Source organism: Sus scrofa, chromosome 2, assembly GCF_000003025.6.
Source record: "Sus scrofa isolate TJ Tabasco breed Duroc chromosome 2, Sscrofa11.1, whole genome shotgun sequence".
In the NCBI taxonomy this organism is placed as follows: Eukaryota; Metazoa; Chordata; class Mammalia; order Artiodactyla; family Suidae; genus Sus; species Sus scrofa.
Genome location: NC_010444.4, coordinates 19,070,044 through 19,094,465, shown reverse-complemented (window position 1 = coordinate 19,094,465; position 24,422 = coordinate 19,070,044). Strand labels below are relative to the sequence as shown.

The following is a 24,422-nucleotide window of genomic DNA, read 5'->3' as shown; positions in this document are numbered from 1 at the left end:
AACAAATGGAAAGAAGTAAAATATATCCCTAATTGCTGTTTGCTTGGATTATTTTGAAAGTGGTCAGAGGACCTTCCACTTTGCTCAGCGTTTGATACAATGCATCCAAATTTCCACTCAATATTTAAATGTTTGGTCCACTTGCAAGTATTTGACAGTGAGTTGAGCTTTTTTAAACCAAAAGAAGATAAAGGGCCTCACGCTTCCTATAGAATATTGAAGAAGGAATTGTTTGACTAATGTAATACTCTCTAGAGTAAAAGAACTCAAATCTGGTCCAATTCAGAAAATATTCTGATTTTTTAATATAAGAATGATCAGTGTTTTGTCTGTTTTATACGGTGGCTGAGGAAGTAATGTGACTGGAGACTATATTCATTACAATTACACAAATAATAAACATCTGATTATATGTATCACTCTGCAAGAAAATATTAAAACGGTACTTTTCCTTTTGTCTGGACTGAAACCCTCAGATTAAGAAAAATGGATGTCAGGAGTTCTTCTGTGGAGCAGTAGGTTAAGGATCAGGCACTGTCACTGCAAAGGCTGGGGTCACTGCTATGGCACAGGTTAGATCCCTGGCCTGGGACCTTTCACATGCCACGGGCATAGACAAAACAAAACAGAAAAATGGATGTCAATTACGCTCACACTATAGAACAAGGTGCTAGGTTTGCAAAGATGATAGTATAAAACAAGGCTTGCAATAAGCCCAATAAGCTCGACCAGCCAGTTGAGGGGTGACTAGGAAAGTTTTGGTGGGTGCTGGGCAATTTCCAAGTGAGGGGAAGCTTTAGCAAAAGCATTTGGAAAGCTTGGCAGTGGCTCCTAGAATTTGGAATAACACAAAAACAGTTATGTGAAGGAAGCCGGGAAAAACTCTAAAAGCAAGAGTTTGGTCAGCTTAATAGCAGGGTAAAGACTAGTGGAAGTTGTTTGAAAAACAGTTTCAGGAGTTCCCATCGTGGCTCAGGGGAAACGAATCTGACTACTATCCATGAGGATCCAGGCTTGATTCCTGGCCTTGCTCAGTGGGTTAAGAATCCGGTGTTGCCGTGAGCTGTGGTGTAGGTCGAAGACGCTGCTCATATCTGGTGTTGCTGTAGCTGCCATGTAGGCCTGTGGCTACAGCTCCAATTTGACCCCTAGCCTGGGAACCTACACATGCCACCCATGCTGCCCTAAAAACACACACACCAGAAAAAAGGGAAAAAAAGAGAGATAAGGAAAAACAATTGCTCTCTTAAAGTTTAGTGAGACAATGAGCCCACCTCCTCTTGCAAGATGCCTGCCGTCTCCTCCAGCTCTAAATCTCTTTGATAAGGGGTTCATTCAAAATGACCACTTGGGGGTTAACATCCAGCAAGAGAAGCATTTTTGGCTTCAAGGAAACTGCAGGTGCATTAAAGAAATCTCCCAGGAAAAAGATAACCTCATTCCTCGTCTACTTGCAACCCTGGAGGATCCAGAGGTGGCACATTCAGGGGAAGAGAGGGAGGAGAAAAGCAAGGTAGAGAAACTGATGATCACATCCTTCCCCGAAAGCAGGTTTGAAGCCCACCTTAGGCCTTGGATAAGGGAAAGAGAGAATTTTATAATTGCATACAAATGTGGGGTTTTGATATTAAACTGAACATACATTTCATAACCTAAAAGAGATAAGACAATTTGTTCCTATCTAAGAGGAATCATAAAAGTAATGCTTCCTAGCCAAGATCTCATCCAGAATCTAGGAGGGAAAATGACATAATGGAGCAAGTTTAACAGAAAGTGATAAGAAAGAATGAACTTGTTTTCTGCTTGTACCCCACTGAGTCCAGCTGCCAAAATACATTAGCTATAAATGTCTTGCTTTAAAAAGACAAAAAGCAAAACAATAACAAAATAGTGCTCTTAGAATAAAGCCCCAAATCCTTGCGTGGCATGCCCCTGCCAAGCTTTTAAACTTTATTTCATGCCATTCTCCACCTCTGTGACTCTGGCCACCCAGCTTTCTCAAAACTCCTCAGAAATACCAGCAACTAATCCCTCAGGAACACACTCATGCCTCTGCCGTGGAATTGCTTGCCCCTTCTCATCCTCACCTGACTAATTCCTCCTTGTTCTTAGACTGTTTGGGTTGTAAGAAATAGATACTAACAGAAACTTAAGCAGGAAATGAACTTATTGGAAAGGGAAGAAGTAGCTCACACAATCAAAGACTATTAAAAATGAATTAGTGTAAAGACACATTTGGAAAAGTACAGAAGCCAGGGAAGCCTAAGCAGTTAAGAAGCCAGGAATAGCTATTTTTGGTTTGGTTTGGTTTGTTTTAAGGAAGAGTCAGTCCTATGTTGGGACATGTGCCCACTCCTAACAAGGAGAGGACAGAGTGTTTAGGTACAATGAGGGAACAGAAATTCCTCCAAAGAAAACCAGGACACAACCACCACAATAATGGTAGGCAGGCAACACAACGAAATCCACTTTGTTTAAGGACCACTTTAATGTTTCTTTCTCTGCCTGTTAATAGCTACAGATTCTTAAGTGAGCTATTTATAGCTTATGTCTATGTCTATGTCTCAGTTTATTAATCTCAAGATGGCACAAGTATCTGCCTCAGAGGTTAGTGGTGAAAAATAAATTAATGAATATAGGTAACCCCCTGAGCAGAGTACTAGCACATAGTGTAAGCTGATATTATTTTTTTAGCAAAATTTTCTATAACTGTGGTCATTAGTAGATGGTTCCATTTTATTCTCCCATCCCATCTTGTATTTCTCCTTTGAGTGCTCATCATATGTAAACTTGCAGAATTATTTCTGTAGTTTTTATTTAAATGTGTGTAGCCCACTAACCTCATTGGAGTTCCCATCGAGGCGCAGCTTAAACGAATCCGACTAGGAACCATGAGGTTGCATGTTCAATCCCTGGCCTCGCTCAGTGGGTTAAGGATGTGGTGTTGCTGTGAGCTGTGGTGTAGGTCGAAGACGTGGCTCGGATCCTGCATTGCTATGACTGTGGCATAGGCTGGCAGCTGTAGCTCCTATTAGACCCCTAGCCTGGGAACCTCCATATGCCATGGGTGTGGCCCTGAAAAGACAAAAAGACCAAAAAATAAAAAATAAAAATAAAAATAAATGTGTGTAGCCCTCTAACCTCATAAGGCCAGAAGAAACATTTATCTTTTTCACCTTATATTCTCAAAGCATAGTGCGTAGCATAGTGTATCAGGCTGAAGAATAGCCCCCAAAGATAACCAGGTCCTAATCCCTGAAACCTGTGAGTGTTTCCTTATATGGCAGAAGCAGTGTTGGAGATGTGATTAGGTTAAGGATCTTGAGATAGGAGGATCATCGTAAGATTATCTAAATGGGTCTAAATATAGTCACAAATATCCTTGTAAGAGGAGGCCAAAAGAACATTTGACTACAGAAGAAGAGAAAGCAATGTGACATCGAAAGCAAGAGGCTGGAATAAAGCAAGGAAGGGCTGGCAAACCGAGGAATGCGGGCAGCTTCCAGAAGCTAGAAAAGACAAGGAAACACATTCTTCTCCAGAACTTCTAGGAAGAAATAGCCCTGCCAACCTTGACTTTAGCCCGGGGAAACTGTTTCTGGACTTATGGCTTCCAAAAATATCTGAGAATAAATCTGCGTTGCTTCAAGCCACCAAGTTTGTGGTAATTTGCTATGGCAGCCTTGGGAACTAACACACAGACACTAAAAATGTACTTAACATATAAATAAATGAAGCTTAAAAAATGACCCCCAAAAGTATAAATCAAAGCTAGCATAGAAGCTGGAGTACAAGGCCAATCTTCATGACAAACATAGGAGTGATCAACTTACCTGACCCATACATCTAAAATTTCTTTATAGGTACTTCAGTTAAATACTAAACATCCCTATATTTTTCAAGGTTCTTTGTTGAAAATTGAAGATGTTATCATTGACTGGGTATAATAGGGGCAAGGAATTTATTTAGAGGATAGTGCATATCTCAGACTCACCAGGATGACTGAAAAACCAGGTTCAAGGCCAGCTGTGTATGTTGTGCATTGTAACAGAGCAGCCCTGTTGAAGCTATGCAGCCAGGAGCACCACTCAAAGTATGCCACACCACTGGTCTGGGGAAGATACCTTTGCCTCTGCCACCAAATCCAGATTGCTTTACCAAGCACTGACTGCCACTCTTATTACTGCAGGGTTTTTTTTTTTCTTTTTTTTTTTTTTTTCTTTTAAGGCCCCACTCAAAGCATACGGAGGTTTCCAGGCTAGGGGTCGAATCAGAGCTACAGCTGCCACAGTAACGCCAAATCTGAGCTGCGTCTGCGACCTACACCACAGCTCATGACAATGTCAGATCCTTAACCCACTGAGTGAGGCCAGGGATCGAACCCGCAACCTCCTGGTTCCTAGTTGGATTCGTTTCCACTGTGCCACAATGGGAACTGCAGCAGCTTCTAATCTTCCTCCAATACTGTAGCCAGAGGGCTTGTCAAGAGTTCTGAACTGCACCAAAGGCCAGGAAAATAGGACTCATCATCTTCAGCCTCTGGAGTAGGAGGCATCTCAGCCTGTCATCAAGATTCAGAATGGGGACAAAGGAGATTCCCAAACATAAGAAAAAATGGGTCAGGAGATGGGTGACCATAAAGCAAAGATAAATAATACTACAATCTCATAACCAAAGCTTACTGTGAACTTATTTTCAAGCACCAGACTTGAACATGAATTCATGAAAAGCAGAATGTGTAGTCATGCATCTATGACCTCCTATGTTTTATCATTTCTAAATTCAAATGTTTTATCATTTCTAAATTCAAATTAAAGCAGATAACAGAATATGGGAACTATTGACGTTAAATATGTCTTCTTCGATCTCTAATTTGATCATTAAATTAAATGAAAATACCTTAACAAATCTTTAAAGACTGATTTCCTTGGTCAGAACTACCAAATGACATGAAGAAATGCCTGGTTTTATCTCTCTGTCACATATTCCCATTAGACTTAATTAAAGCCATATTAACTACCTGTCCAAAAAATAAGTAATACCCTATTTGGGCAACCAAATAACTAAATTTGGAGGTAAATATTAGATGTCATTATAATAAAAGGAGAATTAAAATCCCAGATCTTGGGTTATCAAATAGCCACACAACTAGTATTTTGCCTTCTTCTAAGCACCGAGATTTTGGTTTTTGGCCACGCCTGCAGCATATGGAAGTTCATGAGCCAGGGATTGAACCCACACCATAGCAATGACCCAAGCTTCTGCAGTGACGAAGCCAGATCCTTAACCTGCTGAGCCACAAAAGAACTCCTACTGGGATTTTTTTTTTTTTTTTTTTTTTTTTTTTAGTTATTAAGAAGGATTCCCTAAAAGAATTTATATTCTACAGAGGGGTTAAGGAATAAAGATGTAAATAACTAATTACAATAATAATAATTTGTAACAAGTGCTCTAACAGGTGTGCTATGTGCCGATTTGAAGCCCCCCCCCAAAAAAAATTTTATATGTTGAAGCCCTAACTCCCAATACTTTGGAATGTGAACTTATTTGGAAGTGGGATCATTGCAAACTCCAGGAAGAAAACAAACATTGACATTAATCTTGACAATGATTTCTTAGATGTGACACCAAAAGCATATGCAGCAAAAGCAAAAATAGATAAAAGGAATACATCAAACTATAAAACTTCTTCACAGCAAAGGAATCAACCAACAAAATGAAAAGACAATCTACCAAAATGGGACAAAATATTTGCAAACTTATATCGAAAAAGGGCTAATATCCAAAATACATAAGGAACTCATACTACTCAATAGCAAAGAAAACAAACAATTTGATTTAAAAATGAGCAAAAGAACTGAATAGCTATTTCTCCACAGAAGACATACATATGGCCCACAGGTATATGAAAAAGTGCTCAGTATCACTAAGCATCAGAGAAATGCAAATCAAAACCACAATGAAACAGCTCTTCACACCTTTTGGAATAACTATTATCAAAGGCAAGAGATAACAAGTGCTGGGAGTTCCCCAGTGGTCTAGTGGTTAGGATTTGGTGCTTTCACCTCTGTGGTCCAGGTTCAATCTCTGATCTAGGAACCGAGATCCCACATCAAGCAGCTACAAATCATGGCTGGAGAAAAACAAACAAACAAAAAAGAGATAAGTGCTGAAAGGGTGTGAAATAAAGGGAACCCTTGTACAATGTTAGTGGGAGTATAAATTGATTCAGCCTTTATGGAAAATAGTACAGCCATTTCTCAAAAAAATTTTAAAAATTGACAATAAAGATACCATATGACCCAGAAATCCCACTTCTAGGTACATATCCAAAAAAATGAAAATAAAATCTCAAAGATATATTTGCACTTTCATGTTTCATTGCATCATTATTCACAATAGACAAGTGGTGGAAACCATCTAAATGCCTATTGATGGATGAAAGGATAAAGAAAATATGGCATATAAATGCAGGAGGATATTATTCAGATGTTAAAAAAAAGGAGAAAGAAATTCTGCCATTTGCAACACCACAGATGAACCTGGAAGACTTTTATGTTGGGTGAAATAACTGAAGTTACAATGTAATAATATTTATTATTATTATTATTATAATTAAATAAGGCAGAAGGAAACTTTTGGAAGTGATGGACATATATATGGCATAGATTGTGATAATGGTTTTACAGATGTATATCTCCAAACTCATCAGGTTTTATACATTAAATATGTACAGATTTTGTATGTCAATCATGTTTTAATAAAGTGGTTTAAAAAATCAAATCCGGAGTTCCCGTTGTGGCTAAGCGGTAACGAATCTGACTAGTATCCATAAGGTTGCAGGTTCGACCCCTGGCTTAAAGATCCAGTATTGCCATGAGCTGTGGTGTAGATTGCAGATGGGCTCAGATCTCTCATTGCTTTGGCTGTGGCTGTGGTGTAGGCTGACAGCTGTAGCTCCGACTTGACCTCCAGCGTGGGAACCTCCATATGCTGCAGGTACGGCCCTAAAAAGCAAAAAAAATTAAAAAATAAAATCTGAAGGTGTAACTCGCTCTACCGTCTTCAACAAATAAGCAGAAATTATATAATAATTATAATATAGGACTACATAAAAGGTGAAATAACATCGACCTAGTGCACTTTTAGTAATTACAAATTAGGCATTCTTGTTGAGAGGCTAGAATCTCACACCAAATCATGAAGAACACCTCTGTAATTTGGAATATTTATAGCTAATGGCATAGAGTTCCCAAAACACATTCTAAGTTACAAAATGTCTAGCATAAATGTCTACAGATGGTTCATTCATTAATTCCACAAATATTGATTGAGAGAAGCTTTGTGTTAGGCATTGTATGACGATAGATAAAGCTTTGCATAAGAATATCGTAAAGTAAGAAAGATACATAAATTATATACTAAATGGAGACATTTATGTACTTAGACTGTATAACTATTTCATTCTTTTTTACAGTGAAGAGTTAGTTTATATTCAAATTAATTGATAAATCCAAATGCATTGCTAACAAAAATGCTAACCATTTTTTGACGGAACATATATGTCCATTTAAAAATTCATATGCAAGATTAAAGGGGAAAGAATAATCATAATTATTCTGGGAGAACTAATAGAAGACCTACCTTACCAGATACTAAGATGTATAAAGCCATAGTAATTAAGACAGCGTTGTTTTGCTTCAAAGAGGACTGATTTACTAAGGAAACAAAATAAAGATGCCAGAAAGAGAGCTACATATGTATATGGAAATGTGGTATAAGTCAAAACTGGTATTTCTGATTCCTGGGAAAAGAATACAAATTCAATGTTATGTTGGAATCATTGACTTTCTATGTAAAATAAATTATATCCATTCATATATGAATTTTTATAAGTCCCAGATGGACGAGAGACTTGAAAGTACAAAGCAAACTTTTAGAGTTTTTAGGAAAAATATGTAGGAGAATGCCTCTATGACTTTAGAATAGGGGAATATTTCTTAGATAATGCATAAAATTGACCACATAAAAATTAAAACCTCTGCAAGACCAACGCCACAACAAGCAGAATTAAAAACCAACCAGCTGTTTGGGAATAGATTTGCAGTGTATATGACAAAGAATTAAATATGCAAAAAGGATGATGTTAGGGAAAAAAAGACTTGGATGAGAAAAACAGATCTAAGAACAAAACATTCAAGATCAGGAACCTCCAGCTGTCACTCCGTTCAGAGCTCACTGAGAGATGCAGGTTCAGCAGAACTGACTCTACCATAACCCCTAAACCTCTGATTCACATGTGGCTGGAAGGAACTTGTACATTGTCTCTTTTTGTAAACAGAAGCTATTTCCCTTCTTTCTCCTCTGTCTGAGAGAAGGGAAGGCAGAGCTTCTTCTTCCCCAAACCAAAGGAATACTCAAAACACTAATTGGTAAATTTGACCCTGGCTGCAAGAAGGACCTGTTGGTATTTTGCCTCTGGTAGAATGTTTACTTAGCCGCTGAACTTGCTGATCTTCCTCACACTAATGGACTAGGAGAGGAGAGACTTGGGAGTGATGGCATGCTGGCAGACCGCGAGGCAAAGAGAAGCAAAGCCAGGTCTCCTGGATCCCAAACTTGCATTCCAGTTTCCAAGAGGACTGCCGTCTTGCGGGTGGTGGTTACAACAGAAAGCAAAGGCACACTCAATTCAAAGACATGCTCTGAAAAGCTGCCAATTAAGGATCAGTGGAAGATAGAGCCAATGATAGAAGGAACACACAGTGCCTTTGGAAGCCGTTTGAGAGGAGGCCATCATCCGCTGAATCTGCTGGAGCCATTCTCTTCCCCTAGGAAGCCCATAGACATCAAGTTCAAACACCATTTAAGGCCAACCAAGGAAAGAACTAAGCCTCAACACTTTAGAAGCAGTGGAGCAGGGCAGAATCTGCCTCCTATCACTCTTGCCTGCCCAGCATCCCAAAGTGTGTTGAGATTAGACATGTCCCCCTCACACCCACACACACCCCGTTCCAAACTTCAAGCCCTGCAGGTCCCACCTATTCAGGAGAAAGATCTAAGATTTTTTTGATCAAATAAGAGACCTAGTTTTTAAAACACACAAGAGTAAATCTTAGAAAATGTGAATGAAAAGTAATGAAGATGCTGAGATACTGTCCTAGTGGAAAAGGAGGCTTCAACAGTACACTTAGTAACACCTATGTGAAAAGCAAAAGCATTTGAATTTTTACAGTTGAGATTCCTCACCAAAACACTAGGAATCGGCACCCGTAATATATAAAGAATGCATTCTAATTAATACCAAAAAAGAAATGCCTACAAGAAAAATGGGTCTTTTCATTATCTAAACTCAGTGGCTCAAAACAACAATCATCATTTCTTTGCTTTTGAGTCTGAAATGTTGGCAGGGCTCCAGTGGGAACAGCTTGTCTCTGCTCCATGTGACATTTGCCATGACTGGAATGTCCAAGGTGACTTCTTCACACATATGTCTGGCACGTCAGCTAGAATGGCTGGAACAGCAGGGAGGCTAGAGGGACATCTCTCTCTCTTCATGGCTCCCCACGTGGCTTGATTGGACTTCCTCACAGCAGGGCAGTCTCAGAGTAGCTGGACCTCTTGCATAGTAGCTGGCTTCCTCCAAAGAGCAAAGGCAGAGCTTGCCTTGTTTTCTTAGGCCCAAACTGGCACTATGTCAAGTCTGCCACATTCCATTAGCTGTCCTAGAGAAACGCACCCTCATTGTGCCAAGACATAAAGATGTTCATCACAGCATTGTTTGCAATATCAAAATACTGGAAACAACCCAAAGGTCTAATCAGTAGGCCTTAGATGACTAAAATATGTTATATTTATGTAACGAAGTGGAGGAAAATTAACAAAGGGGATCATCTTTCATCAACAAAAATAGACCCCAAAACAATATTGAGTAGAGTTAGAAATCATATACTATCAAACAAATTATACAATTTTGTGAAAAGCACAATACAGAATTACAATTTTTTTCTTTTTTTCTTTTTTTTTTTTTTTGGTCTTTTTAGGGCTGCATCTGAAGTATATGGAAGTTCCTAGGCTAGGGGTCGAATTGGAGCTGTAGCTGCTGGCCTACACCACAGCTACAGCAACTCAGGATCCAAGCCGTGTCTGCCACCTACACAGCTCATGGCAATGCTGGATCCTTAACCCACTGAACGAGGCCAGGGGTTGAACCCGTGTCCCCATGGATACTAGGAGGGTTTCGTTATCACTGAGCTACAACAGAACTCCATACTTTTGCACATGTATATATATATATATATAGTGAAAGTATTAAATCATGGACTGTAAGGAGTTTGCGACAGTGGGGAAAGCATTAAGTTTTAAAGTATAACTTTGCCAGTTTGAATCCCAACTTTGCCACTTTATAGCTTTATGACCATTAGCAAGTCACAACTCCTATAATCCTTAGTTTCCTCAACAGCAGGATGAAGAGAGTATTTAAGGATATGTAGTGAAAGTAAATCCATGGGCTGTAAGGATTGCCTCTAATTGCCTCCAGGAAGGAAGAGAAAAGCAGTGTTCTGAGAAAAGGACACAGCAGAATTCAGATTTATTTGTTATGTTTCAACTATTTTATTTTTTAAGTCTGATGTAAATAAGATGACATTTTAATATTTTTGATAGCTCTTTACTATGAGTATGAAATATTCTGAAGCTTAAATCATCCTCAGAATTAAGAGTTTGTTGGTATCAAAACTGCTAATCTAGGTGGTAGGCCCAGGATAATGTTGTTTGGAAGCTGTCAAAAACTATAAAGGGTCTGTGATTTTATCTTATTTATAAGATAGCCATGTAGCCTGCCACAGTTTTATGTATGTTAACAAAACACATGAGATTTCTGGGTCAGAAATAAAATGCTTACTACTTATGATAATAACAATAGCCAGAGTCTCAGCATCTGTGCCAGCTCCCCAAATCCCAATTCCCATAGGACAATACAAAGAATGCTGTATTATAGGAGAGTAATACTTAGCTTACAGAACCTTCTTTTTCTATAATGAGCAGAAGACTACTTTGCCTATGTTCTAGATTCTCTCTCTATTTTCCAAGGTTATAGGCAAATCTGCTCCAGGAGATATTATATCTCTCTTCCAAGGAGGAATGCTATACAAGCATCCTTGAAAAGACAGTCCAGGACAAAGGCAGTCAATGCTTTTGTTCATAAAATGTTCAGGAAGGTAAGTGACCTATGGAAAATTGTCTCCTAACATAACAAATTTTAATGTGTGCAAAGATACCCCATTGTAATAGCAGTCTCATAGGACTAATTATTACATGGGTTAGATAAAGACGTATACCTAAAGTTTTCAAATTTCAAAAAGTACTTCACTTATTCTTACTATAAACCCCTCTGTTGCAGGGAGGTCATTGAGGAGCGACTGCTGGTGATTGGAGAACCAGACTCAGGTAAACGGAAGCTCCTCCTCACCCCTTCTCCTGTCCTTGGACTGTATGTTGTTCCCACCATGCCCATAGCCAGAGCTATGTCAAGGACACGGCCTTGGGAGTGTAAGATGTTGTTGAGACCATCTGGACCAGATATGTGATGGAACTCAATTAAGGCCTCTATATAAACATTTTAAGATGTTGGCAGGTGGGTGCAGAGATGTACTTATGGTCACCCAAGACAAGTCTTGTAAATAATTTCTCTTGCTCCTTAAAACTGTCACCTACAGTCTGGAGAGGTCCGCCTCTTTCTTCAGTCTCTCCTCGCCCTCCATGTATGAGGCCCAGTTTGCAAACCAACACTCTGCAAGCTAAAAAGTAAGGATTATGTAAAAAGCTAACTTGTAACAAAATAAAACAGTCTTGCACCTCAAGTACAGCGTTTTTTAAAACACAAAATGTCATTTTAAATTTTTATCAGGAAAGAAAAAATAACTACATAAGACCAGAATATTTAAAGGTATCCTAACCCATAAATATGCTACACTATAAACAAGCTACCATAGCATAAAATAAAATGAGCTATAGATACGCTTTAGAATTAACTCCAGTACACATTATGATGCATAATAGCTACTGCAATCTTTAAAAAAAAAACTTATAATGTATGTTTTACTTCTTTATGTTAGTACAAGAAAAAAATTCAAAATGCCATACAAAGTTTTTTTAAAGGCCTACATTGAAATTCCAAGAAAGTCAACCTGAGTTCTGACATAAGGATAATGATAATGGATACTTATATAAAACTTTTTGGTCTATAAAACACATAAAACATTTTTACATGCAAAATATTAAAATGCTGATTCCCAAACAACTTAGAAGCAAAAAAAAAAAAAAAAAAAAAAAAAAGAAAATTCTTATACTATGTCCCTGTAAGGGCTTTTGAGTACACAATGGGTACTCATTAAAATATGCTTACTGTAGTGTCCAGGCTCTGGACAGGAGTTTGAGACAGTGTGAAAAGGAAAAATTTTCAAGTCCAACTTTGCAGTTGGACTTGAATCCCAACTCTGCCATTATTGCTTTATGAACTTTAGCAAGTCACGATTTCTACAATCCCCAGTTTCTTCAACATCAAAATGAAGAGAATGATATCTAAATTATATCTCAAACGGCTAGCTCTGTGTATGGCACGTAATGGGTCTCAATATTAATTCTTTAAGTTCTGAATGTCTCTATATTTAACGATACTAGTACATAGATTAAAAAGTAGAGGTCAGTGTGGGTGTGCACTTTACATACCAAAGAGGGGCGTGGTTGATTGATTCTTATTAGGGAAAGCAATTTAAATGTGCTATCTCTTACCTAAGTTCCAGGAGAAACACATAACTTGTATAAGTTAGGCCATTCTGTCAAACATTCGACAAATAGAAAGAAAACATATTGCATTAACTTTTCTGTAAGGAATAAGACAAAAACAAGGATGTGGCTTTACTTACAGGAACAACTCCAGGCCAGAAGTTAGCACTGGTGAGTTAAATTTCCATTTATTCTCCTAAATAGCTGTATGGTCTTAAGGAGGGGGGAATCATATATTTCCTACTCACTGGGCCCCAGTTTATCTGTCCAAGAGAGTTTCATTTATTCTAATACTTATGGATTTTTTTTTTTTTTTTTTTGGTTAGGCTCAAGTATTTCTAAAAAAATGAATCAGGGAAAACCCTTGCCTGTGTATGGGGACACCATTAGATTCCTTTCCTATCAACATTAGCTCTTCTGCTCCACAATATTCACAACTTAAAAAAAAAAAAAAAAGAAAGAAAGGAAGAGAGGAAGGGAAGGAGGGAGAGGGAAAGAAAAGAGGAGGAGAGGAAGGGAGGCAGCAAAACCCTGTTTTGGTCAAGCATCAATCTACCCGAATCCAAAAGATAAGTCATGATTTTTCTCAATGAGTCATGACAATTCTTTTCCCCTTTGCACAATATTCTCTTTCCTAGCCTCGCTTGAAATTAAAGGATGGCTACATTGCCCAGTTCTGGTAAATAAGGCATAAGAGATCATCAAGTGATTTTCTGTGATAAATTTTTTTCACTCATAAGGAGATGTTTTCCCTACATAACTCCCCTTCTTCCTGCTTGGAATGCTAGAGACACAGTATCTGGAACTGTGGCAGCCATATTGTGGCCATAAGGTCACAAACGCAGAGATGAATCAATTCCATTCAGGATGATGGGAAAATATTGGGCCTTTAATAATAATCATTGAGCCACTGAATATTACCTCAGAACTTTTTTTTACTGAGTAAACGATATATGTCATTATGATTTAAGCTACTCTTTCTTTTTTTTTTTTAAACGCCTTTATTCTCCTTTATTTTATTTTATTTTTGTCTTTTGTCTTTTTTGTTGTTTTTGTTGTTGCTATTTCTTGGGCCGATCCCGCGGCATATGGAGGTTCCCAGGCTAGGGGTCCAATCAGAGCTGTAGCCACCAGCCTACGCCAGAGCCACATCAACTCAGGATCTGAGCCACGTCTGCAACCTACACCACAGCTCACGGCAACGCCGGATCCTTAACCCACTGAGCAAGGGCAGGGACCAAACCCGTAACCTCATGGTTCCTAGCCGGATTCGTTAACCACTGCACCACGACGGGAACTCCAAGCTACTCTTTCTTGGTATATTTTTTACTCACAGCTAATTGCGTTCCCAGCTGATACACTGCATTCATGGGAGTTTTCCATCTGGTAGTGGAGGCAGACAAATTATTAGAAAAGTGCTATAGAGTTAAATAATTACTGTAATAGAGATGTAAATAATTACTTTACCTAGCTGACAGGTTCCTGCAAGGACAAAGAAGCAAAGATATGAAAACATTGTTGAGAAAGATACGCAGTTCAATACAAAAGATCATATTGGTATGAAAATATGAGTGGCATCAAACATACAGAAATGCTAAAATCCTGCAAGAGAATAGGGTGGTAATAATGATAACAGCTAACTCTCATTTGAAAAATATCTCTATGACTTCCCTTCATGGCTCAGCAATAACAAACCTGACTGGTATCCATGAGGACACAGTCAATGAGTTAAGGATCCAGTGTTACCCTGAGCTGTGGTGTAGTTTGCAGACATGGCTTGAATCCAACTTTGTGGCTGTGATGTAGGATGGCAGCTACAGCTCTGACTTGATCCCTAGCCTAGGAACTTCCATATGCCACAGGTTCAGTCCTAAAAAGCTCCCCCCCCAAAAAAAACCCTCTATGTATTTGTTACAACAAAAATAATAATGAGTTGAAGTTAAGTGATCAAGCTATTTGAAAATGCTCCTAGAAATTATTTTCCCTCTATGATGGAGGATATTAACATTGATTTTTCTGATGGCATCTTTTTTAAAAATAGATGCATTTAGTGAATATCTCTCCTTTACCCTAAATATTCCATTGTTACTATATTTGAGCTTAACTTTAACTCTTTTTTGTGCTGACATGGGATCAATTCTCTTAAATCTTAAAAATGTAATACATTATTATTGACTATATACATGTATATAACATTACACAGCAGATTTCTAGAGCATGTTCATCTTACTTAACTGAAAGTTTGTGCTCGTTGATTAATAGCTCCCCATTTCCGTCTCCCTTAGCCCCCAGTAATCACCATCTAGTCATTGACAGAGTTTTACATTTTAGATACATCATATGAGTGAGGTTATATAGTACTTATCCTTGGCTTAATTTCACTTATTTGTTCTCAGGGTCCATCCATGTTGTCCCATATTGCAGAATTCCCTGTTTTTTAGGTCGGGTAGCATTCCATTGTATGTATATGGCACATTTTCTTTATCCATTCATCTGTTGATGAACATTTAAGTTGTTTCCACATCTTGGCTATTGTAAATAATGCTGCCGTGAACCTGAGAGTGCTAATATCTCTTTAAGATCCTGATTTCAGTTCTTTTGTATATATACCCAGAAGTGGGATTTCTGAATCAAGTGGTAGTTTTATTTTTAACTTTTTATGAACTGCCATACTGTTTTCCACAGCAACTGCACACCAGTTTGCATTCCCACTATTGGTGTGTAAATCTTCCAATTTCTCCACATCTTTGCCAACACTTGACCACTTCTAACTCTAATAAAGTGATCCCCTTGGCCCAGGACTTGTTCTGAGGCTCTACATATATTAATTCATTTAATTTTCTAAACAGCCCCAGGATATCAGCTGTATGACTAGCTCCATTTTAGGATTTAAAAGTAGCAAAATTTGCACAGATAGTAAAGCAGCTGATATTTGAACCAAGGCAATCTTATGCCAGAACTGATGGATTCAACCACCATACTCTTCTACCACTCTGCAAAGTTTTTTTTTTTTAATTACTTATCTTACCTATTTTTTAAAAAGTAACAGGAGTTGACTTTTAATTTTAGGAATAGTCAAGTCCTTCAAGAGATAGTTAATACCAGAGCACAGTCCTCATTAAGTGCTGAGAAAATTGCTCTGGATAAAATGGTACAGAGTGAATCATTCTGCCTTTTATTAAACAGGAATGAATACACATTCCACACATTTGATGAAGGCATAATTAACTATAAAAGAACTAATCAAATGCCTATAAATCATGTTCCCTCCTCTTCCATGCTATCTGTGCAAAGTTGCTGTTCTGAAAGTTACTTGCATGTAGGGCCATCACACAGAGCTGCACAAGCTGTGTACTACACAGCCCTGGAGATGCTATTCACATTTTAACTTATGTGAATGGCACTGCCTGGAATGGTAGAGTGTGGCAACCCTGCTGACACCGCCTTGTTCAATCTTGCTTTCTTGCCATATTCCTTACACCTAACTGGTATTTTATTTTATTTTATTTTATTTTTTGTCTTTTTGTTGTTGTTGTTATTGTTGCTATTTCTTGGGCCGCTCCCGCGGCATATGGAGGTTCCCAGGCTAGGGGTTGAATCAGAGCTGTAGCCACCGGCCTACACCAGAGCCACAGCAACGCGGGATCCGAGCCGCGTCTGCAACCTACACCACAGCTCACGGCAACGCCGGATCGTTAACCCACTGAGCAAGGGCAGGGACCGAACCCGCAACTTCATGGTTCCTAGTCGGATTCGTTAACCACTGCGCCACGACGGGAACTCCCTAACTGGTATTTTAAAAATATGGCATTCCCTTGTGGCTCAGCAGGTCAAGGATCCAGCACTGTCAATGCTGTCGTTCATTTTGCAGCTGTAGAGCAAGTTTGATCCCTGGCCCAGGAACTTCTGCATGCCATGGGCATGGCCAAAATAATAATAATAATAATAATAATAATTGAAGCACTAAGCAAAATGGTTTGGAAGCAAAATAAAAGTTGAACATAGCCATAGACAGTGTATGTGCACATGCACACACACACACACACACACACACACACGCACGCACACACACACAGAGAGATATAGATTCACATGACTATAATGACAGACTGATTATGTTGAACCATTTTGCCACTTGTTAATGGAAACTTAGTCTATGTATAAGAGACTGACCAGAGGCCATCTTCGGTGACATTACCAACTAGACTCAACCCTCCGAAAAGTTAAAATACTTTAACTAGAATCACTAGTTAAATGTCATTAAAATACTTTATCTAGAATCTCAAGATTATTCTGGTCTCTTACCAGTCAGAACAAGTTCAGAAAATGTCTCAGGAACACACATAATGCAGTAAGAGCTTTGAGTCAATCTTGCAACCAGTAAATGTGGCATCTCAATTGCCAGGTTTATCTGTCACTTTACTAAATGTTTACTCTGTAACAGGAATGGTGCTGAGTGCTTTACGCAGATCATTTTACTTAATAGTCTCTGGATACATGACATATGCATATGATATTGATGGAAAATGTGAAGCTCAAAGGAGGTAGCAAATTGCAGTGTGTACTCTCTCTTTTCTAACAGACCATCAATTTTGTACAGGTATCCACTCCTCCCTCAAATTATTCAGTGTGATCTTCATCTCAAACTCCAAGACTAGAAATTTTTTAGCTTCAGTTCATCATAATATTCCTCTTCCCATGTCATGATTGATTTATAAGTGGACATATAAGCTTATTCCGTCCAATGAAAAGTGAGGAGAATTTTGCTATGAGGCTTTTAGGAAAGATGCTATCACTTCTATAGAAGAGACAGAGAAATAACTAGTCTGCCTTAGTCTTCTGGAGAATTTCCCATCTGGGTGTGTTACCCAGAATCACTGCTGCCATCTTTCCACACACTTGAAATTTAAGCCCACTGCTTGGCAAGGACAGAACCAAGAGAATCACAGACACAGAGCCAGGGTTCTGACATACTGACTTGCAGCCTACCTTGCCTCATCATTTCTTTCTTCTTTTCTTTCTTTCTTTTTTTTTTTTTTTTTTTTTTTTGTGTGTGTGTGTGTCTTCTTAGGGCTGCAGCAGTGGCATACGGAGGTTCCCAGGTTAGGGGTCGAATTGGAGCTATAGCCGCTGGCCTGCACCACAGCCACAGCAATGCCAGATCCAAGCCATGTCTTCGACCTACACCACAGCTCACAGCAGTGCCGGAACCTAACCCACTGAGTGAGGCCAGGGATCAAACCTTTATCCTCAAAGTGCTAGGTCTGAGATTTGGGCATAGGTCTGTCCATTTCCAAGGCCAAAGCCCTTAACCAGGGCACTGTATTTCCTGTGAGTGCTGAATATTTCTCTGGTGTCTGAGGCATAGGCATAAGCATTTCTTCACATCCTTCCCAACACACACACTTGTCCAAGTCTGTGAAACTCAGCCTTTGACTTGTTCCTCCTCCTACCCCGACCCAGCACTCGTATTTCCAACTACTTGAGCTCATTTGGTAATTAGCCTATTTAGTGGAGACAGAAATTGATTTAGGCCTAGTTCAACGTGCAAGCTCCATCTCAACTCTCTCAATCACTGGAATGGCTGCTTCTTAGAACCACCACCAAAACCACCACCAAGGACTGACTGGTCATTTCCAGTCTGAGATGTACTTACATTGTTGAGTTTATGCAGAGGTCATTCAGCTCATATCTGTTTCCACTATTTGAATGACCTGCTATGTCTTACTTTGTCTCTCAACCCAAATGATATAGAGCTCTTCCTCAAATAAAATGTTTCCCTCACTACTATATTCTTCCTTTAGAAACTCCAAATATCAGATTTTAGATCTACTGTAACTTGAAATAATTTCATTGGAAAAAAAAATACAAGAAATTGGACACCTAACTTTGTAATCAGGAATTACCACTGTCCCTTGGGAGCAGTAAGACAGCATCCACTGCCAGAGTTCCCATTGTGTCTCAGTGGGTTAAGAACCCAACTAGTATCCATGAGGGCATGGGTTCAATCCCTAGCCTCGCTCAGTGTGTTAAAGATCCAGCATTGCTGTGAGCTGTGTGTAGGTCACAGATGCTGCTCAGATCCCACTTTGCTGTGGCTGTGGCATTGGCCAGCTGCTGCAGCTTCAATTCTACCCCTAGCCTGGGAACTTCCACATGCTGTAGATGTGACCCTAAAAAAGCAAAAAAAAAAAAAAAAAGCATCCACCACTAGTCAAAGAAGAGAAGGAACCCAGCATTAATTCAGCATCTTTGCCAGACTCTGTGTTAAACTTTTTATATTACCTCATATTTTACTCAGAATAATCCTATAAGATAGCTGTTGCTAGTGGAGTTCCCGTCGTGGCGCAGTGGTTAATGAATCCGACTAGGAACCATGAGGTTGCAGGTTCAATCCCTGGCCTTGCTCAGTGGGTTAAGGATCTGGCATTGCTGTTAGCTGTGGTGTAGGTCGCAGACGTGGATTGGATCTGGCATTGCTGTGGTTGTGGCCTAGGCCCATGGCTATAGCTCTGATTCGACCCCTAGCCTGGGAACCTCCATATGCCGTGGGAACGGCTCAAGAAAAGGCAAAAAAGAAAAAGATAGCTGTTGCTAGTGCCTCAATGGACAGACAAGCAAATGAAAATAAGATTAAGTAATTGCCTTTAGGCAACATAACTAGTAAATTTAGAGTGAGAATTGGAACCTGTGTCCAGCTGAGGCTAGTCTCTTGCAAAGAAGATCATCCATGAGCATTCTAAACCATCCCAGCACACTTCCCTGATTAAATAAGTGCACTTATGGGGGCGTAGCTCTGGCCTTTGGTGTTATTTTAGCCAGGGATAGGGCCTGTGCTTTTCCTGCCAGATACATTGCCTGATGCATTGGTGAGGGGGAATCATAATAAGAAATTAGATATGACTATTGTAAAAGCTTTAATGATAGTCATGACTGCAGAGAAAGAAGTAAACAGTGTCATTATCTACCTTAAAAGAAAGTGTGGGTCAGGAAATAGCTAAGGTTAAACTAAGTCTGGGCTCATCATAATTCAGCACCACGGGCAGCAAAAGAGGGGCAATAAAACTGAAATATGAGACAGACAAGAGATAAAGGGAGAAGAAAGAAAATGCTTAACTCCCAGGTTCCTCCAAAAGAATTTCAAACTGTTGAGGGTTTTATTCACCCTTTCATTCAGAGCTATTTGTCTTCCTTATGCCATCCAAACTCCTTCCTGCAGGAAAGCCATTCTCCCTCTTTCTTGACAATGCAGATCGCTTCCTCTGTGGTACCCACACCAGTTTATTTAAGGCCCACAGTGGCTTAACTGGTACAGAGGTCAGCCATCTTTCTAAGAAACATTTTGAGGAGAAGGAGGTGGGGGCTGACCACGTCCTTCTCTGGTAAAGGTCCAGCAGCACCCAAGACCAGAAAGGATGTGGCATAGGACTCATCTGTATTAGTTATGCAAGCGAAAATTGTTTCCATTTTATTAATACTGTGAAGAGGACTTTAAACCTAGTGAAGTGGAGACTCTGATAAAAAGCTGATCGTGGCTCTTCATCCTTCATAAACTACAGAAACAGCTCATCAGGAAGGAGTGTTGGGAACAAAACTGAAGTTAAATAGGGGAATATTGTGAAGACAGGCAGGAGTTTACCCAGGAATATGCATGAAAGACAAAGATGAACATTTCTGATTTTAGCATATGTGTTTCCGAAGCAAGAACATTTCCGGAAAAGAATACTGCATTATATGCATTCCCTGAGGGATTTGTGAATACGTTCAATCTATTATGAAGCCAAACTACAAATCTGTAAGAATATATCAGAGCAGTCTCAATTAAAGTGTTCACATTCTAATGGATCCCAATTCCACTCTGACCATCCCTGCTCTATGACCTTCATTGGATCATCCTGCCCTGGGCTTACGCTCTTCTTTGAGGATTGTACTATTGTTAGACTATATATGTACAATCATATATTATCTTATGATACCATTATACTCTATAAAATATTAGACTCTATATAGTATTCAGCACATATATTAACATATATGTGCTATAGATATAATGTACATATATATGTAACATATATTATTATATTAGATGTTATGTTATACCGTTATACTACTCTTTGAGTTTATTGGGCAAGAATATCACAACTTTTACATTCCTAACAAGCTTATGAACAAATGTCAGAATCAAAGTTCCATGTTTCTCTTAAAATGAGCCTAATAGTATGCTTAGACTTTAGTAGGAAAAGAGAACTACTTTATACTTTTTTTCCAAAGAAAAGTTTTCTTCTGTCTGAGAAAGTTGTTCTTCTCAGTGGAACAGAAAGTCATACCTGAAGTATTGTAGAAAGAATAGACTATCTACACCAGCTATCAAATCAGCCAGACAAACCAAGGTGGAAGCTGTCCCATAGGGTGACGATATCAGGAGTGACATACAACCTCATTCTTAGAATTAACTCCCAAGCTGACTTATGAGTTGTGGGAGACCCTTTATTTAACAGTGTGACTAAAAGAGCACTTTTCATTGTGGGATACTAACTGGTATTACTGAAAGTCAACTTTGTTTAGGAAATTCTAGGTTAAAGAAATCTTTTTTTTTAATGGAAGCACTTCTTAGATACTATCCTGTCCATCTGTGTTATGAATTTCAAAGAGTAGTGGCACATTATGCAGAATTTTCCAAATAGGGGAGTCCCGTCGTGACGCAGTGGTTAATGAATCCGACTAGGAATCATGGGGGTGCAGGTTCGATCCCTGGCCTTGCTCAGCAGATTAAGGATCCGGCATTGCCAGAGCTATGGTATAGGTCACAGACGCGGCTCGGATCCCACATTGCTGTGGCTCTGGTGTAGGCTAGTGGCTGCAGCTCCTATTGGACCCCTTCCCTGGAAACCTCCATGTGCCATAGGAGCAGCCCTAGAAAAGGCAAAAAGACAAAACAGGGGAGTTCCCGTCGTGGCGCAGTGGTTGACGAATCCGACTGGGAACGATGAGGTTGCGGGTTCGATCCCTGCCCTTGCTCAGTGGGTTGACGATCCGGCGTTGCCGTGAGCTGTGGTGTGGGTTGCAGATGCGGCTCGGATCCCGCGTTGCTGTGGCTCTGGTGTAGGCCGGTGGCTACAGCTCCGATTGGACCCATAGCCTGGGAACCTCCATATGCCGCGGAAGCGGCCCAAGAAATAACAAATAGACAAAAAAAAAAGATAAAACAAACAAACAAACAATTTTCCAAAGAAAAAAAATTTGTTTGGAAGTTCTTTTTAACATGGAGCAACTTTCTATACTATACTAGTGTTCTGAGGAAACACTGGGAAATAATTGTACATGACGCAAAGAGAGGATTATTATCTTGAAGCTTGCATTTAATTGTAGGTATAGTAACCAGATCATAAAGGCATCTTCACTGACAGAAGAAGAAGGAGGGGGAGGAGGGAAGGGGGAGGAGAAGAAGGAGAAAAAAAGAGGAAGGAAAGCTAAAAGGCCTTTCATTTGTATGATTTCTATGACTCTGACAGTGTTTGTTGGTGTGTCAAGTGGGAGATAGTATAATATTTAAACAGAAGATAATTTAACTGAAAGAACTGCCTCAAAGACTGTGCCTATAATGTGAAATTATCTGAGATTGACTAAAAGGTGCAAGCAATGATAGCCCTTAACACAGATAAGGAACTTGGGCTTCTTTTTGTAAAACTCACGAGAATGAAGGCCTCTTTGATGAGAGAAAACTGCATGCAGTTTAAGAATCAGACAAAAGAGATGATTTATCATAAAGTTAATTTTATGAATATTATCCTTTCTGGGAGGAGAAAAAGCTTTCATACTCTGAGTCCTACTTTTCTTCCCTAAACTTTCAAAACTCCACTTCCAAATTGGTGACACGGTGTTCTTATGTGAATGACCAACCGAGTGACTATTTGGTACCATTATGAGCAGAAAGTAATGTTCAGGGTAGTCACACTTCAATTAGTTATCTTTTAGAAAGAAATAAAGAAACAATCAAACAGCAAGTATACATATGTTTGCTCCAAATAGTGATCTGTTTATGTACATGCTATTAGTACAAAAAGAAAAAAGAGGATATGAAAACTTTCCCCAAAGCCTATTTGGATCAAATCATGCAGCAGATAGAAAGCTCCTACTAATCCAAAGGAAACAATGAATTATTCTTCCATAATCCCTCTGCAAAATGGATCAGTTATAATTTATTCCTCCTCTGTACTATACCAATGCCCTCTAGAAGAGATGGTAATTCTGCCACTATTTGCCAAAGAAGCTTTGAACACTTGAGCACTTTGTTTATTAAAAGACACAGTAAGGCGCCTAATATCTTCAGACTTAGACTTTCAGAATAGCCCATGATCTCATTCTTCTTATGCCCCAAATGAAAGAATTAGGGGCAGGAAATGAGTCAATGCCATCTCAGGTCTCTTCACTTAAGAACTTCAAGTAGCAGAGACATATTCATCTCTTTATACCCCCCACTTCAAGCATGAATATGGTGGACATTAGGTTTTTTCCCCTCTTGGAAAGAAACATTGTTTTCCAACTTTGTTTTAAAGCATTTCTACCTCCCTAGAGATTAAATCTTAAATCTAATCTAAAAACAAAAAGGTAGAGTTTTAGAGTTACAGTCTCCACTATTGCTGCATATCTAGATCTCCAGATCTATTTGAAACTGTAACCTCCTCTGAGACCATCCTTAATTCTCAACAACTGTTATTACACATTGTAATTGGTTAGCAGCACCTAGCACAGTGCCTGGCACATAATAAGTATTCAATATATATCTGTGGAAGAAGGACAATAGCAGAAATGGGGTAGTTTTACCAAGACTAACTAGAATTCACTCCTTCATTCATTCATTCACTTAAGAAATATTTGTCAATCGTGGCACAATGATACGCTCTAGAAATAGAACAGTAGTCTGCATCTATTAACCCCAGATTCCCAGTCCATCCCACTGTTGACAACCATAAGTTGACAACTACGAGTCTCTTCTCCAAGTCCATGATTTTCTTTTCTGTGGAAAGGTTCCTTTGTGCCATATATTAGATTCCAGATGTAAGTGATATCATGTGGTATTTGCCTTTGTCTTTCTGACTTACTTCACTTAGTATGAGAGTCTCTAGTTCCATCCATGTGGCTGCAAACGGCATTATTTTGTTCTTTTTTATGGCTGAGTAGTATTCCTTTGTGTATATATACCACATCTTCTTAATTCATTCACTTATAATCAAAAAAATAAAAATTATTTAAAAAATAAAATAATTATGATGGGTTTAGCTAATGACCAAAAAAAAAAAAAAAAAAGAAAAAAAGAAAGAAAAAAATAGAGCAGTAAACAGAATCTAGGCTCTACCATTAGGACTTTTCCAAAACCCTAAACAAAAGCAGTGTTTCTAGACCTCAGAGATCAGGGAGAAGTACATGGAGGCCACATTATTACAGAGCCTTATAAGCCATGTTACAACCCTCTGTCTTTTTCCTGAAAATAAAGGAAATCATTGAACAGTTTTAAATAAGTGAGAGAATTATATATGACTTGTCTTTTTAAAAGACAACTTGGATTCTTGGGGAGGCAAAGGGGTGTACAAGATTCGAACCATTACTGGATTTTTCTATAGAAGATAAGCTCAAAA

At 38.9% G+C, this 24,422-nt stretch overlaps 1 long non-coding RNA gene across 1 annotated transcript in view; it reads left to right on the top strand.

Moving 5' to 3' along the window:
* LOC102159429 overlaps positions 1-12,260 on the top strand; it is a 72,494-nt gene extending 60,234 nt beyond the window's left edge. Inside the window, exon 3 of the long non-coding RNA XR_002341498.1 lies at positions 11,402-12,260. This is a non-coding gene — a long non-coding RNA (uncharacterized LOC102159429). The remainder of the gene's footprint in view (positions 1-11,401) is intronic.